This window comes from Chiloscyllium punctatum, chromosome 21 (genome assembly GCF_047496795.1).
Source record: "Chiloscyllium punctatum isolate Juve2018m chromosome 21, sChiPun1.3, whole genome shotgun sequence".
In the NCBI taxonomy this organism is placed as follows: Eukaryota; Metazoa; Chordata; class Chondrichthyes; order Orectolobiformes; family Hemiscylliidae; genus Chiloscyllium; species Chiloscyllium punctatum.
Window position 1 is genome coordinate 86,774,741 of NC_092759.1, and position 19,148 is coordinate 86,793,888.

The window sequence follows — 19,148 nt, forward strand, 5'->3', positions numbered from 1 at the left end:
CAACTCAACTCCAAATCTGTAGGAGTCCCTCGAGCAGTGGCCGAAAACTTCCTCAGGGCTCCTTCGTCAATGACCTTCCCTCCATTTTAAGGTCAGAAGTGGGGATGTTTGCTAATGATTGTACAATGTTCTGCAACATTTGTGCCTCCTCAGATACTGAAGTCCATGTTCAAACGAGACAAGATCTGGAGAGTATCCAGGCTAACAAGTGGCAAGTAATATTCAGGCCACACGAATGCCAGACCATGACCATAACCAATAAAATACAATCTAACCTGCCCCTTGGCATTCAATGGTGTTACTATCATTGAATCCCCAGTATCAGATTCCTGGTGGGTAATCATTGATAAGAAACTCACTGGTCTCGCCACATGAACACAGTTACTATAAGAGCCGGTCAGAAACTAGGAATACTGCGGCGAGTAACACACATCCTGACTTCCAAACGTCTGTCCATCATCTACAATGCATAAGTCAGAAGTGTATTAGGAGCCTCCCAATTTGCCTGGATGAGTACAGCCCCAATAACACTCAAGAAGCTTTACACCATCCAGGACAAAGCAACCAGTTTGATTGTCCCTTCATCCACAATGCTCCACCATCAACGCTCAGCAGCAGCAGTGTTTTCCTATCTACATGCTGCAATGAAATGATTCACCAAAGATCCTCAGATACCATTTTCCCAACTCATGACCATGTCTATCTAGAAGGACAAGGGCTACATATGTATGGGAATACCATCATCTTCAGGTTATTTCCAAGACATTCACCATCCTGACTTGGAAATTTATCACCGCTCCTTCACAGTCACTGGGTCAGAATCCTGGGATTCCCTCCCTCATGGCATTGGAGGTCAACCACAGCAGGTGGACTGCAGCGTTCAAAAAGGCAGCTCACCACCACCTTCTCAAGGGCAATTAGGGTCAAGCAATAAATGCCGGCCCAGCCAGTGACTCCGAGATTCACGAAATAACTAAATAGAGATTAACAGAGGACGGTTGCTGAAGTGTCACAGGGATCAGTGCTTGGGCCCCAGCTGTTCACAATGCTCTTCAAACATTTGGTTGCTGGAATCAAATACAGTATGTGCAAGCCTGCTGACTGCACGAACGGATGTGGGATTGTGAGTGGGTGAGGAGGATGTAAAAAAGCACCGAGAAGACGAAGACAAGTGGAGTGAATGGGTAAATACGTGACAGATGGAGAACAATGGATAGAGGTGACGGTGTGCCCTTTGGTGGAAACGATAAATTGGCAGCCTACCATTTGAAAGGGATTGGTTGAAACATGTTGATCTACAAAGGGACGTATGCTCCTTTTTGTTGTTTCCTTCTGCATAAACCTCTGAGGCCCATGCAGCGCAGTGAGTTCTGCAACCAGAAGTCAATACTGGGCATGGCAATGGCACGCTGCCCAGTGTACACAGACCCACCAAGTGGGGAGCTGCAACACTGAAAAGGATCTGCATCTCCCTGTATACCAGTCGCTGCAAGGAATATTGCAGAAACAGAAAGCAGTGAGGAAGATAAATGGTGAGTGGACCTTCATTTCAGGGGGATGTGTGTCTAGGAGAAAGGTGTCTTACTGCAGCTGTACAGGGCCTTGGTGAGATATCATCTTGAACATTGTGCAGTATTGTGTGCAGTTTTGATCTCCTTACCTAATAATGGACAAACCTGACATTGAGGGAGAGCAGTGCAGGATGACCAGACTGATCTCTGGGATGATAGGCTTGTGGTGGGAGCAGAGTTTGGGGCGACTGGGCCAGTATTCCATGGGGTTTAGGAAAATGAGTGGAGATCTCAGTGAAATATAAAAAACTCTGACAGGGTGAGACAGATTGGAAGCAGGGATGATAATTCCCCTGGCTGGGACTTCTAAAACAAGGGGCCACAGTATTAGGTACAGGCAGTCACTCTGCATTGAGATGATAATAAATGTCTGCTCTCACTGACTGGGGAACCTGGGGAATTCGCTCGCACCTGGAAACCGAGACACTGATTATAAATAAAAATTTAGAGACAGTAAAGCGATGGTGGGAGAGCAGGAGTATGGTATGGAAATGAAGGGCCAACCAACATTATATTGAATTGGTTAGCAAACTCGATGGACCAAACGTTCTACTGCACCGCCTATTTTATAGCTTCCCAAGGTTACTCACATAAACGGATATGTATATCGTGTGGGGTAAGTGCATTGAGGAGAGTTTTTCCATGAACTAGAATGGGGAGGCGAAATGTTTTTTCCATTCCCGATTTTTCTGTGCAGTCTGTGGGAAAACACTGTAAATGCTGTCACACGCTCTCAGATGTTAGGAAGGGGGTCTCTGCGGGGTCGACAGGACTGTGTTCCCATTCCCTTTTCCAACACTGATGCTGAGGCCGGGTGTTCTGTCTGGTTTCATCCTTTCAGACCTCGGAGTAGTTTGATACAAATTAGTGTCTTGATTGGCCGTTTCAGAGACCATTGAAATGTTTATCACATGTCAGGGTTTGTGGAGTCACTTTTAGGACAGCACTGGAAATCATGGGAGATTCACTTCCTAAAAGTACACTGGAGAAAGAAATTCTGTTGAAAATCGATATTGGATTCAAGGTCACTGTTACTGATCCCAGATTTTAGATCTCGATATTTTATTAATTGTCTTTAACTTCCACCCGCTGCCCGATCATTCGCCTGGTCTGGATTAGTAATCCAGTGACATTTCCACAACAGAACCATCTCCACATGGGGTCCTGTCAAAAACCACACTGACTAGGTTATTGCTGTGCAGCTTGACAGCTCTGTCAAAAAGAACTCCCACCAATGTGACTGTCATGATGGGACTGAGGGGGTGGTAATTGGTCAGATTGTAATTATTCCCGTTTTAGGTTATGGGACATAGGGGAGTAATTTTCCACATTGCCAGGGAGATATCAGAGTTGGATCTGGAATGAAACAGCTTCCCCAGGGACACGGCCTGTTGTACAGCACAAGGTTTCATTTCTATTGCAGGAAGAGGGTCAGGGCCCATTGTCTTTGTCGTATCTACTGTGTTCACCTGTTTCTTCATGTCACATGCAGCGAATCAAATTGGTTGAAGACTGGCATCTGTGATTTTGTGGCCATCATGATGAGGGTGAGGTGTATCATCGACTCAACACTTCTGGCAGAAGATGGTGCAGATAAAACATCCTTATCTTTTATACTAATGTGCAGGTCTGTTCCATTATTGAGGATGGGGATGTTTGTGGAGCCCTCTCCTCCTGTCATTTGTTTAATCGTCCATCATCATTTATGACTGAATGTGACAGGACTGCAGTGTTTCGATCAGATCTGTTGGTCAAGTCCGGTAGCTTTAATGAGTTAGCATCAGGTTAAAGTTCATGTGATTCTGACTCTGATATGTTCACCCACAATCATCACTGAGCCATAGATGGTGTTGATGGTAATGACAGACTGAGTTGTTTCCCTGGTAAAAAGTTTCAGGTTGTGGTTGAATGAAGCTCTGCTTCTCCTGCTGCTGTGGTCTACAGCACGACATGAATACGCTGTTTAGAGCTGCAATACCTGCAATGCAGTTCTGCTGTCTGTTCCCCAATTCTCACTGAGACCCATTCACCCATCAGCCCTGCACTCAGTGACCTAACCTGGTTTTTGATGTGGAAATACTTCAATTTTCTTACTCTCATTCTGCTAAGGGTCTCGCCCCGGGTCTTGCTTCCAACCTGACACATTCCGCAAAAGCACTTAACTGATCTTAATTCAAATATTTAATTCACCTGAATCTTTTTCCTTGAGAAATACAATCTTCTGTGTTTAAAGTGAATGTGTTTCCTCTGTTTCTTTCCCTGACCATGATTAAGAGCTTTGTAGTGTCAGTGATGCCAGCGTTATGTAATTGCAGAGCCAATGAATTCTCTGGATTCCCAATCATCTTCACCACATTGTATGTTTTCTCTTTCGGTTTGATGCCTTATCACTCATGGCTGCCTTGTTCTCCCATGAATTATGTTTCAAGTTCTTGGGGTTGCATTTCTGGTATTATCTTCCGAATTATCCCCAGAACCTCCTCCCATTGCTGCTCCATGGTCTTTCCTGTTCAGCTCTCCTTCCAATTAACTCTGGACCGCTATGCCCGCATGTCTATGCAGTTACATTGCTTAATTATAACCACATTACATCTTGAAGAGACCGTTAGATATAAACTGAAAGAAGGAGTTTTGGGAGATGGGACACGAAGAATAATTGGTGGATTTCTTAACTAGATACACAGGGAGAAGGAGAGACAGGATATAGATATGGAGATGTGGAAAATGAGAAAACTACATTATCAAAAGTAGTAGATGAACATCCTCCAATGTTTTGGCAATGCCTGTGTGCTGTGGTCCTTTGTACAGTGCATGTACAACAGAGTAATATGTTCGAATACTGAGTGATGCCAGAATATTTATCTCCAATAATGTGACTGACACTAGCTTTGGAAAGATCCCAGCAGGCCAACATATTGAAGTCCCTGTAGAAAGGGGATTAACTGAAATAAGTTGGGACACCAGAATCAAGAATTTGGAGCACACGCCCTGGTAAGAATGAGAGATTAGTGTTGGGAATCCCAGAAAAGGAGTGAACGTTGAGAGGATCAAATCATGTTTTAATGTTTTATCAATTTTATACATCATATGCATAATTTTTCATTAACGGAGTCTCTGATGTTCATTTACAATGTGTTGTGCACATGTGAAAAATGCGACTTATCTGCACACACACATTGATTAAACTGTATATAAAATCATTGTTCCACCATTGAAACTGTCCTGTTGTCGTGTTATGCGGATACATGAACACCAACTAGCCACCAAAAGACATGAACACCAACTAGCACTATCACTATGTTCCATACACACAGACAAAGAAAGGCATCACTTTGACTGGGACAAATCACACGCACATACGAAGACGTGCAAGGACCTTCTTAGAGGAATGGTATTCTAACCAGAAGTCCATCAATAAATGCATCAATTTAGATCCTGTCTACATTGTCTTGTTAAAATAACCGGAAATGACATCACCCATCTTAAGAAACCAAGACCTATAAATAGAGAGGCGGGACATACCACCAGAGCTTCAGCAGATACTCTCACTGATGATGTCACCTAGTCATGGTGACAAAACTTCTGAAAACATACCTTCAAGCTCAGCGAGCTAACTTGCACAGATATAAATTGTTACTTTTTGTTTATTCGTGGAATGTAGGAGTTCTCTGTCGCTCACGTGTTGACAGATTATGGTGTGAGGTCAGCTTTTCTAGGTGAGTGGGTTTAATTAACAGAGGAGTTCGACATTGATGTCATAATAGTTTGGGGACATGCTGTGTGGCACTTGGACCGACTTGAACAGATTTGAGATACAACAGGTCCCAGCCAATTCCAACTCATTGGAATTAGTGACTTTGATCTTCAAATAAAACCAGAGGAAAAATTCGTTTAATTTTGTTACTTGTGATTGGTTAAATGAAAAGTGAGGGAAATGGCTTTAAACATTACTAAAGAGCTTCACAAATTTTCCAAGGAAGTTTAGAAAGACAGAAGGAGGACATATTTTAGAATTAGCCAATAGGTTGGAATTGGGTTTAACCAGGGAGAAAAGAGAAGCTGAAATTGTAATGGAGTTAGTTAAGCACTTGTTATATCAGAGAAATCGGCAACTGCAGTAGACTTATAAAAAACTTAAATTGCAAATGTGGCAAATGGAGGTAGAAGATAAATAAAGGGACGGAAACAGAGAGAGATGAAAGAGAAAGAGAGGAAAAAGAAAGAGAGCGGGGATTTGAAATTCAGAAGTTGGGAATTAGACAAGAAAGTTAAACTAACAGGATGGAGATGAAGGGAGAACGTAGGGATGTATACAACTAGATCAGTAACTTGCAATATTTTGGTGAGAAAATTGTCAAAACCTTTTTTGTTTCATTTGAAACAATGGCTAGGCAGATGACGTGTCCAGTGAACTTGTGGGTAATGCTAGTTCAGACTAAGCTGGTGGGCACAGCTGGTGTGGTATGTGCAGCGCTGTCAGATGAGGGATCAAGAGATTATCAAGATATTAAAATGGCTATTTTGATTGTTTATTAATTGGTACTAGAAGCATATATACAGAAGTTCAGAAAAATAGAGAAGGAACCAGGTCAGACTTATATTGAGTTTGAAAGAATTAACCACAGTCATTTTGACAGGTGGGTGCTGGCCTTAAAGATGGATAAGACCTGTGAGGCTTGAAGGGAGATTAATCTGCTGGAGAAGTTAAAACACTTACTTCTAGAGATAGTAAGAATTCATGAGAATGAATAGAAAGTTCAAGAAGTGAGAAGCGCAGCAGAAATGGCAGGTAAATATGCATTGTGGCATGTGATGAAATTTAGCTTCTGGCAGGAATTTCATCCTGTGAGGGATAGAAATTGGGAGAATGGACGATCACACATTACAAAGCGAACAGTAGCTCACAATAGTTTACCACAGGTGAAGAAAGAAGCCCAAGGGGGTTGAAAGGCCTCAGTGCTCTCACTCTAAGGGAGTATAACACATAATATTACAGTGCTGATGGTTTAAGAAGGGCAGAGGGAAAAAGGTTGTTTTCACTGCAGTAAGGTGGGACACACGGTGCTGGGCATTAAAGGAAGACACTTTGGAGAAAGATGTGGTAGAAGAGGCTCAGCCCAGTGGCATTAGTGAAACAGGTAAAGGAGACCCCAAGTGGAGCCGAGGAGCTGCAGGAAGTTGCACAGCCTAGGCAAGGGCTGGGTATGGAGTTAGTGCCTGATCTCTGTAAAGAATTCACCTCTGTGGATAAAGTTTACTCAGAAAGATCAGGGAGAGAAGGACAAGAAGTTATAATTTTGTGAGATACGGGATCTGCTCAGTCTCTAATAGTTGAGAAGTGAGGCGCCGGAAAAGCACAACAGATCAGGCAGCATCCAAACAGCAGGACAATCGAATATCAGGCAGAAACCCATCGTCAGGAACATGGTAGGGGGACAAGGGGGCTGAAAGATAAATACGAGGGGGGTAGCCGAGCTGGTGGGAGGGTCACTGGGAAGTCAATAAGAAGATGTAGGTGGGAGTGATAGTGATATGTCGCAGGGTAGAATGGAGTCAATAGGTGGAAAGGAAGATGGCTAGTTAGGGCAGTCCAAGAGGGCAGTGCTAGATTCAACGGTTGAATCTGGGAGAGGTTGGTGGAGGGGAGATTTGGAATTTGGTGAAGTCAACGTTGATGCTATACGGTTTGAGGGTTCCAGCTGTCCTACCACCGTTAGGAGTCCTATCACCCTCCTCTCTGACCTATCACCATCACACCCCACCTGCATCTACCTATCGCCTTCCAAGCTCCCTTTCACCCCAGCTCCACCCCCACCCTCCCATTTAATTCTCAAACTCCTTCCCCCTCCCTTACCTCCCACTATCCTGATGAAGGATTTATACATGAAACGTTAACTCTCCTGCCCCTCGGATGCTGCCGACGTGCTGTGCTTTTCCAGCAACACGCTTGACAACTCTCATCTCCAGCATGTGCAGCCCTCACTTTCTCTCACCCTCTAATAGTAAGAGATGAAAGTATTTTCACTCTTTCTGGCATGTTAATCAAGAGCGTGTTAATTTGTGGAATGGGGACAGAAATTAAGCATTCCCTTGTGTAACATCAGGATGGAATGCCAAATCAAGATTAGGGAAGGAACAGTGGCAGTGAATAACAGAGTGTCAGTTCTCAGAATACAGTTTGTTCTTGGGAACGATTTAGCAGGAGGCGAGGTGGGATAGGCACCCCTTGTGGTGGAGAAGCCAAAGGAAGACGAGGGAATTGGTGAGTTAAAAGAAAATTACCCAGGAATTTTTCCAGACTGTGTAGTAACAAGATACCACTGTCATAAGTTACAGCAGGAATGAAAAACAAACGAAAAAGACAAATGAATTGACACTCAGTGAACTGACCCCCTGTTTGATGTAACGGTGCAGGATAAACCTGAACAGGCAGAGGATCAGGCAGGGGGGCTTAGTCCAGAAAGGCTAATGGACTTACAACAGATATATACACACACATACACACACACATACACATGCACACACACAGAAAAGGAATCAGAATATATTGTTGAATGTTATTAACTTAAAGATAGAATCATAAAATTAAAATGGAGACCCCGATAGGGTACTGCAGAAGGGAAATGGGCCGAAGTGCACCAGATTGTGTTAGCAGCAACGTACAGTGTTACGGGTAGCTCATAAACTAACTGCAGGCGGTCACCAAGGAGCACAGAAGACAAGCTAAGGTACAGAAGCATTTCTAGTGGCCTGGAATGCACAAGGACGCTGTTAATTTTTGTTGTACGTGACATACATACCAAATGGTAGGCAAGTAACATGCAGTAATAAAACCAGCACCTTTCTTACCAATTCCTGCATTCGAAGAACCTTGCACGTGGGTTATGATTAATTGTGTAGCTCCCCTTTCTAAAGTAAAAGTGGAAACCAATATTTGCTGACCATAATGGATGTGTCTACCAGATTTCCAGAGGAAATTCCATTATTGGAATGTCAAGGCAAAAAGGGAGGTGGAGTAGTTGGTAGCTTTCTTTACTCGCTGTGGACTACCCAGAGAGATTCAGTCAGACCAAGGTCTTATTTTACCGCTCAGCTGTTTAAGGAAGTCATGGATAGCTTAGGCATACAGCACTTCAAATCAAGGGCGTCCCATCCTGAATCCCAGGGCGCCTTGGAAAGTTAGCATCAGACGCTGAAGACTGTTAACAGCGTACTGTCAGGGTTGGCCAAATGGTTGGGATAAAGGTGCCCCATTAAATTGTTTGCCATTAGAGATGCCCCAAATAAATCGACTCACTTGACTTCCTTTGAGTTAATATTCATACATGAAGTGAGAGCTCCTTTGAAATTCATTAAATATAAATTGACAGGACCGAAGTCAGAAATCTCACACCTGGATTATATGTATGAGGTGAAGGAGAGAGTACATGGAGTAGGTAAGTTTACTAAACAGTATCTGAAGAGCACAGCATAGAGTGAAGCAGGTGGCAGATAAAAATACTGAAACTTTGAAGATTTCCCGTGGGGATGACGTATTAATATTGCCACCAGTGGTAAGAAATCTCTTCAAAGCCAGGTTTAGTGGCCCCTTTCAAATTAAAAAAAATGTGGAGTCAGTTAAACTATCTAGTAAAGATACCAGAGATGACAAAAAACTTTATCGAGTATTTCATATGGATGAATAATGCACCAGCCACATTTAAGACTCAGGAACAGAGTTGTGGCCATATGAACAAATGGTGCAGGTTATCGGTATGATGTAGTGATCTTTAGCAAGTGATTGAAAGCTCACATGTTACAGTTGGCAGAGCATGTTGAACGATTACAAGAAGCAAACTTGGTAATAAACTTGAAGAAAACAGAATTCGCGAAGGCAGAGGTGACGTTCTCGGGACATTACATTGGACATGAAAGGTTGACCCCATGGAACACAAAGACGAAGGTCTTTGAGGAATTTCCCCAACCATCCTCGAAGAAAGAGATGCTTCGATTTTTGGAACTGAGTGAATTCTATCGGAAGTTTGTTCCAAACTTCAGCAGCGTATTGGCACCACTGATGGATTTATTAAAGAAGGAAACAGAATTGTGGTGGACAGAACAATGCCAGGAGGCATTTGAGGATTTTAAAGCGGTATTAATCACCACACCAGCTTTAGCTACACCAAATATTCTGAAACCCTTTGAAAATTGTGATTGATACTCGGGGTATAGTGGCCAGAGCTGTATTGCTACAGAAAGAGGATGATGGAATTGAATGGCTAATTGGCTACTTGTCGAAGAAACTCGATATTCACCAGATAAAAAATACAAAATCTCCATTATTGAACAAGAATGATTAAGTTTCATCCTGGCCTGACAATATTTTAATGTGTATATGACAAACAAATTGTCGGGGATGGTTGTGGACAACGACAAATCTCACGCATTTTTTGGAATATTTAAAGACCAGAATATGAGACTATTTCATTGGAGTCTTACCTTACCGACTTTAAACTCACAAAATGTACATGCTGTGGCTCTGACAATGTGATAGCAGATGGGTTTTCGCGGATTTAAAGGAAAGCAGTGTAGATAAGATTTGACTTATTCCAGTGTTGTATTGGTGTGCAGGATTAATATGAATGATATAACTGAGATTAATACTTTTATATTTCATATAATTGGGATTAAGAATTAGAGGAAAAGGAATGATGCCATCCTTTCATTCTGCTGGTTCATTTTATTTTCTGAAGCAGTAAGATGTTATGAAGCCAAAAACATGTATGGGCACTTTAAGACAGAACGGGTTTTGTTGAATAGAAATTAAAGCCACAGATGCTAGCTAAAGATCACACTGTTCCACAACTCACCATTCGCTGAGAAATGGATACCTGAGTTTTGGTTGCTGTTTTGACAGCCATTCAAATGCAATCAAAGAGATTAAATAACGCTCAGGATACCAGAAACCAACAGAAATTGAATATTGTTGTTTGGACACCAGGACAGCAAGCAAATTATGAGATTTATTATATCATGGTGAGTATATAAACCCAGCATTTTGAAAACTGGAGGGAGAGCCACTGCCATCCAACAGTAGAGTAACTGCTGTAGAGCAGGAGTGCTAACTGGCCATCCCAAACACTCTCTATCAAAGACACATGTTCATGTAAACCTACTTTCAATAAAAAAAATATGACCCAGGGAGAACAGCAGCTGGAAGAGTGAACACAGCGGAGAAGATAGAGACTGTAGGATCTTGGGATTTTAATGTTTCATATGTGGGTTGTTGGAAAAGCATATTTTTACGGAGTTGGAGTCAGATAGTAAGAAGCTAAGAAAAGTGCGGCTTGTATTTGAGAATAGTTGTTGTTCAGTGTTCACTATTAAAGTAAAGAATCTAACTTGATAATTTTTGTTTAAATAATGGAATGTAGGAGATCTGTGTCGCTCATATTTTAACAGATTACGAGGTGAGGCGAGCTTTTCTGGGTGTTTGGGTTTAATTAACAGAGTGGTTCGACGCCACCTTGTAAATATCCATCCACGCTAACCCCAATTCCCTGCAGTTGGCCCATATCCTTCCAGTCCTTTCCTATCCACATATTTATCCAAATATTTTTGAGATGTTGTTACTGTAACCCCCTCAACCACATCTGCTGGCAGCTCATCCACGTACCAGCCCTCTGTGTAGAGAAGTGGCCCCTCAGGTTCCCTTTTATTCCTTCCCCTTTACACTTAAACTGATCCCCTCTAATCCTCGATTATCTACACCTTGGAAAATCACTGAGAGCATTAACCCTATCCATACCCCTAGTGACTTTATACAGCTCTATAAGGACTCCCTCAGTCTCTAACACGCGAAGTAAAAGGTCCTAGCGTGTCCACCCTCAACCGATAACTCTGACATTGTGTCCTGGCGACGTCTTTGTAAATTTCTTCTGCACTCTTTCTAATTTAATAACATTCTGAATTAGTGGTGCTGGAAGAGCACAGCAGTTCAGGCAGCATCCAAGTAGCTTCGAAATCGACGTTTTAGGCAAAAGCCCTTCATCAGGAATAAAGGCAGTGAGCCTGAAGCGTGGAGAGATAAGCTAGAGGAGGGTGGGGGTGAGGAGAAAGTACATGACCTGGGAGTTGCAGTGGGAGAGGGACTCCCTAAGATTCTTGTAGAGAGAGGAGGAAAACTTCTTCAAGGCAGGCATCCCCACCCTCCTCTAGCTTATCACTGCACGTTTCAGGCTCACTGCCTTTATTCCTGATGAAGGGCTTTTGCCCGAAACGTCGATTTCAAAGCTATTTTGATGCTGCCTGAACTGCTGTGCTCTTCCAGCACCACTAATCCAGAATCTAGTTTCCAGCATCTGCAGTCATTGTTTTTACCTCATTGATTTTAACCCTACGGCGAATCCTTTTGTAAGGATGCCTGCCTTGGAGAGGTTTTCCTCCTCTCTCTACAAGAATCTCAGGGAGTCCCTCTCCCACTGCAACTCCCAGGTCATTTACATTCTCCCCACCCCCACCCCCCTCTAGCTTATCTCTCCACGCTTCAGGCTCACTGCCTTTATTCCTGATAAAGGGCTTTTGCCCGAAACGTCGATTTCGAAGCTACTTGGATGCTGCCTGAACTGCTGTGCTCTTCCAGCACCACTAATCCAGAATCTAGTTTCCAGCATCTGCAGTCATTGTTTTTGCCTAATTTAATAACATCTTCCCCATAAAAAGGTGACAAAAACTGAACATAATACTCCAAGTGCGGCCTTACCAAAGTCCTGTGTAACTGCAACATAACGTCCCAACTTCTATACTCAATACCCTGCCTGATGAAGGCCAATGTGCCAAAAGCCTTCTTCACTGCCCTGTCTACCTGTGACTCCACTCTCAGGGAACTGTGCACCTGAACACTAAGGACTCTCTGCCCACAGCAGCCCTTAAGACCCTCCCATTCACATGAAACTCCTACCTTGATTTGAGTTTCCAAAATGCAAGACCTCACTCTTCTATATTAAATTCCATTTGCCATTTCTCGGCCCATTTCCCACCTGATTAAGGTCCTGCTGCAATTTCTGATAAACATTCTCACTGATCATGATCCCAATTACTTTAGTGTCATCTGCACACTTATTAATCATACCTTGTACATTCTCAACGAAATCATTGATAACCAACAGCAATGGACCAAGCCTCCGGTCTGACAAACATCCTTCCACTCAACACTCTGCTTCCTACCATCAAGTCAACTGTGTATCCAATTGGCCAGTTCCCCCCGCATTCTACGAGATGTTACCTTCCTGAGCAGCCTGCCATGTGGAACCTTATCAAAGGCCTTACTTAACTCCATAGAGACTACGTCTATCACTCTGCTCTCATCAAACGTCCTGGTAACTTAATCAAAGGACTTTAAGAAATTTGGGAAGCATGATCTCCCACTCACAAGAATATGCTGACTGCTCTGAATCAAACCCTGTGTAAGTAATGGGTGCAGTCACTGGTATGCTGTCCTTCATTGTAAGATGATTCGAGTACATAAGTAAAGCCATCTTCCTGCTGTTGTAGAGCCTTGCTGAGAGAGCATTTGGGGCACTCTGTACAGATTTGATCTCCTTTGTAAGGAATGATCTCCTTACCACAGACACTGGTGATGATAACATGAGGATAGAGTGACGAAGCTGAGTGTTTAATCTGTAGAGCTGTGAGAGACGAAGAAATGGTGATGCTGAAATACGAGGAGTGGCAGCGATCTCTTATTTCCAAAACAGACATTGACAGGGAGAGAAAAAACATACTTTACCCAGGATTGATTGGTTTGATTTATTGCCACGTGTACCTCAGTACAGGGAAACACTTTGTTTATGAGCAGTGGAGGAAGATCATAGTGAGCATGGCCAGACAGATCATAGGGTGGAAATAGACTTGGACAGAGTAAGGCATACAGGTTACACTGAACAGGACGTGCACTAGACAAGATCAACATGAGCAAGATCACCATGATTTGAACTTAGAGAGTTACTTCATCTATCTAACGTGGCATTCCTAAAAGTTTATATGCCTAAATTAACTCCCCCCATGTTCTAGTGCAGTCGGTGTGTGAACCTTGTACTGAACGTCAAGTTGCTCACAATCCCCAACAGCAGTCACAATACTTAGCGTCTTAACCAGTTAGCAATTCCATCTGAAACAGGTAGCCATTCCCGCCAGCTTCCGCCCTACATAGAGAACACCAGGCTGTCTTCTCGGAGATGGAAGGTGCCTTCTTGAGACTTCACACAAGACATATGGCTTCCCTCTTCACCACTAGAAAACGACGTTAAAGTCCCACGTGTGTATCATGATCGACAGAGCCATGAGGAACAACGTGGAGCAGTCTGTCTGTGCAGCCTCTGCCCCACTTGTTCATCATGTTACAGCATCAATCTGGAGACCCTTAAGACTGCCAATGCTGGAGATCAGAGTAGAGAGTCGATTGCTGGAAAAGCACAGCGGGTCCGGCAGCATCAGGAATCAGAAAAAATTACCTCATTGTGTCCCCGTGTAAGTGCATTGAGGTGGGAATGGCCTCCTACTGTTCCTGTATAAGTGACTCAAGGGAGTGATTGGCTTCCACCTTGTCCGATTGGACAGGGCCAAGGGCCTGACTGGTTGCAACCTGGTTCCTGTTTTACAGCTCATTTCCCTGACTAGTGTGACGATGGTGCAGCTTTAAGAGGTTAATTTGTCCGGGTTTCTTTTATGAGAGAGATTGAACGATCATTACCAAGCTGGATAGTTAAGACCACTTGAGTAAACAGCGAGGGAGGCATTGTGTTTATTTTAATGCAGCCTGAATGGGTGTGGCCTGCTCTCACAGGTTAGGATCTCTGGGTTTTGGTTTCTCAGTGACATCAGAAACTATTGGGGTCTCCACAGAGTTGGAAGCTTCAGTGAATCTTTCCTGGTTGCTACCCTCTCTGAAATTTCTCTTGATGCTGTTTTTAATTCCTGGATTTGAGAAATGTTTGCGACAATCTGTGTCTGAACATTCCTTTTTGCCAAGGACTGTGCTTATGGGATTTCCATATATTGGAACAGTTCATTAGTAATAGTTCCTAGATCTATTATTCTGTTAACTAGGCCAATCGAATTACGTTATTCTAAGTTCCTCTATCTTTGGTTTCATTTTCTCTTTCGTGTTTAAGTAGATGGTGTTTTCTTCACAGAGTAATTTGACCATTGACATTGCATCTGGCACAGACACTTTACATTTCCTTTAAAATAAGAAAACATAACAGTCTAGGCTACCGCCTTCAAATATTTCCGAGGGGCTCTGTTTTGGTCCATCACACTGGACTCCTTCTCTTCCTGAGTAATAGGCTGGAGGCACTGAATGGGCTGTCCCTGTTCTACTCGAATAGTGTCAATGGGCTGAATGACTTCCTCATATTCCTGTGAAACCAGTGTGAGGTGCTGAATGAACTCTATTTTACTGTGGCAATGTGTAGTGTCAGGCAGTGCTGTTACATGAATGTTACGGAGACGTTAACAGCACAAGTTTCAATGGAGCCTGGATCCTGCTACACACGGACAAAGACCAGTTCAGGAGCTGACGGGGGACAAAATGTTCTGAACATTGTGGAATCTTCATTGACCATCCCCACTTCTGATCTTATGGTGGGGGGGGGGGTGAGGGTGGGGAGACATTGATGAAGCAGCTGAAGATGTTTGTGAAGAGGAAGCTACCCTGAGGATCTCCCACAGAGGTGACCCAGGACTGAGATGATGAACATCTTCCTTTGTGCCATGTTTGACTCCAAACACTGGAGAGTTTACTCTGATTCCCGAAAGTCCAGCTCCTTGATGTCAACAGAAGTCAACCACTGCCTTGATATCGGGGCCTGTCATTTTTACCTGAACCCTTGTCTCAACCTCTTTTGTTCATATCAATAAACCATGATATCGGAGCAGCAAGTGAATTCTTCAAACAGGTGGTATTGAATGTCAGGATTTCTCTTCTCAAGAGTGTTCCAGGAGCTAGATGACTGAATGTATTTGAAGAGGAAATAGATGGATATTAACCTGTCAGGGAGTTGAGGGCTATGAAGAATTGGGTATGAAAGAGGATTTGAGGCCAGGAGCAGATCAGCCATGATCTTAGTGAAGGGCAGGGCAGGTTTGGGGAGTGAACGACATGCCCCTGTTTCTGATTTTCTCACATTCTGTTATTGGAAAGTTAGTGGGTGTTATTTTTTATTAATGTTCTGGTATTGCATATTGCAGTCAGGGAGACCAGATGATTTTGTGAGCCATCTCTTGGTGAGGTATGTGGGCTGTATTCACACTAAATCTGGGTCTACAACATGACCAACAAATGGAGCACAAGCTGCAGATAGGGGAAGTTTTTTAAAGAGAGATGAGGGGGCTCTTTCATACCTCGCCTGGATTTTCCAATTACATTTCCCAAATCACCTCAAAGCATGTGTGACAGTCTTGAGGGACTGATTGGTCTCCTCTGTTTCTGTGCACCAGGTTATGGGAGTAAGTAGCCTCCAACTGTTCCATTCTAGCAGGTATGAGGGGCTGAATGGAACACAGGAACATTGGACTGAGGAGCAGGAGTGGGTCATTAAATATTTTGAGCCTTCTCCACCCGGCACTAAGATTGTGGCTGATGAGGTTAGGGTCTCAGCCCTACTTTCCTGTCTGCGTCCCATTATCCGTGACTCACTTCTTTGTCAAATATTTAACTAATGCAGCTTTCAATCAATGTGAACATGGAGGCACGATAAACTTCCAGAGAAGAGAAGTACGACTTGAAAGGACCATACAGAATTTTTCATCATCCCTCTTTTCGAACCAGAGAGTCATACAGAACGGAAACAGACCCGTTAGTCCGATCTGTTCACTACGATCAGATATCAAATCTGATCCAGTCCCATTTGCCAGCATTTGGTAAATATCCCTCCTCTTTCAGACACTTTTAAAATATGCGATTGTAACCACCTTCAGCACTTCCTCTGACAGCACTTTATGTACACACACCACTCTCTGTGTGAAACATTTACCTCTAGATCCCTTCTAAATCAATCCCCCTTGCCTTCAACCTATGCCGTCTTGTTCTGGACTCCCCTATCCTGCGGAGCAGAATGTGGCTGTTCAGAATATCCATGCCCCTGATGGTTTTATAAACTTCTATAATGTCACTCTTCAGCCTCTAACACTCCAGGGGGAAACACCTCAACCTAATCAGCCTCTCCCAATAGCTCAAACCTCCAGTCTTGGGACATCCGTGTAAGTCATTTCTGCAGACACACACACACACAGACACAGACACACACACACACACACACACACACACAGACGCAGACACACACACACACAGACACAGACACACACACACACAGACACACACACAGACACACACACACTGACACACACAGACACACACAGACACACACACACATTTAACTTGAAATAACTTGGTCCAAATATTATTGGAACTCATGACAAAGGAAAAATTGTGAGATTGTCCAAAACGTTATTCTGCTTCTGAAGATATTACACTCACACAAGCTACTAGCAATGGGATTTCATCCTGGGGGAGTTTGGATTTGGCTGAAGTCCCTTTGCTTTTGGCAGTGAGTAGATTCCAGTGAATTCTGGTTTGGGATCATCCAAAGAGTAGTACTGTGGTTAGCACTGCTGCCTCACAGCACCAGGGACTTGGGGTCGATTCCAGCCTTGGGAGACTGTCTGTGTGGAGTTTGCATATTCTCTCCTTGTACATTGTCCAAACTATGTCTCCATCACATTCCCTGTTCCATGTAGGTGCATCATTGCTGCTGTCATAGACAGAGCCATATCCTTCGCAGAAAATGGTCTCGGTCAATTTGAAGATATGTTTATATGTCCCTGCGTCATTAAAAAATAAAAATGTTTAATTTATTCAGTATACCTGTGTTAAACTGAATGCACTTTTTAAAGAAATACAGAAATTGCTGGAAAAGCTTGCCAGGTCTCTCAGTACCCAGATGATGTAGTTGTACCAGCCTCCACCACTTCCTCTGGCAGCTCATTCCATACACACACCACCCTCTGTGTGAAATGGTGCCCTTTAGGCCTCCTCAAAACCTTTCCCTTCTCACTTTCCACCAATGCCCTCTAGTTTTGGATGCCCCTAACCTGGGGAAAAACCCCTGAATACTCACCCTATCTATGTCCATTTTGATCTTATAAACCTTTACTGCTGCAAAATGTAACCCCAATCAACACGAATTGCTGTACTTTCAGTCATTCTGGGCCTAAATTCTGAAATGCAATACTGACACCTCTTCCTTTACCATCAAGTCACAATTCTAAATCCATTTTCATCAGTTTGTTCAGATGTATCCAGAGACATTTCTGTGGGCTTTACGCCTGGACCTTTGTGCCTAGAGGTAGGGACACTAGCATCACTCAGCAATACCCCTAAAGCTGTAACAGTATTCTCCTGTGTGTTAGTTCATCTGCCTGTTCTGACATGCTGTGACATACCTCTGCAACAGGCAGGACTTGAATCGAGGCCTTCTAGCCCAGAGCTAGGAACACGCAAGTTCAGGAATTGGAATCAAATCCAGAGTTGTCGCTCAGAGACAGGGACACTACCCGCCACACTACCATACCCAGATTTTGAGTCATATTTTCGTGCCCACTTTCAGCTTGGTGTGGATTTATTATAATCAGGTTACCATTACTGAATTACAAACAACACTTTGTATTATTAAACAAATGCAAGATAGTTGTTCTCAACAGTAGGATATTGAATGTACGTGCTGTGCCATCGAAATTAACTATAAACATCTTTAATTGCTATTATCTGTAGTCTGCAATATTAAGGAAAGAAATCCTGCTGACACACTCTGCCCAATGAAGGGTTTCAAATAGATATTTATTACTGATCACCAGAGACGGAGGAAGAGCTTAAGTTCTGACCCCAAAACACCGATCACTCTTACCCAACTCTCACGTGTGACTCCCCTCTTCCTAAAACCATGAAGTGACACCAGACCGCTGATTACTGTCCAGCCTCTCCTCCCCACTGACTGTGTCTGCAATCTGTACCTCCTCCGCCTAACCACACAAGGCAAACCAAGCTCAGGGTCTTTGTGAAAATCAAGGCCGGAGTGTATCGGCCTCCTGGAGAGGGATGAGCATTTTAAAATTGAAGGGGGAGGGGGAGGTGACAGTAATATCAAACACTGGGCTGAGGGGTGGCAGATGGAGTTTAGTTTGGATTAATGCGAGGCATTGGGTTAGGTCAATCAAAAAACAGCAGGACCTATACAATTAAAAGTAGGGTCTTTGGCAGTGTTGTAGAACAGAGACCTAGGCCGTCAGGTATAATTCTTTAAAATTTGCATCTCATATAGATTGTGTGGTTAAGAAGGTGTTTAACACACATGTCTTCATTGGTCAGACCTTTGAGTATCGGAATTGGGATGTCATGTTGAGGGTGTACTGGACATTGGTGAGACCTCTTCTGGAATACTGTGTCCAGTCTGGTCATCCTGCCCGCTTATTCCATAGGCACACCACCCTCTGGGTGAAAAAGCTGCCCCTTAGGACACTTTTAAATGTTACCCCTCTCAC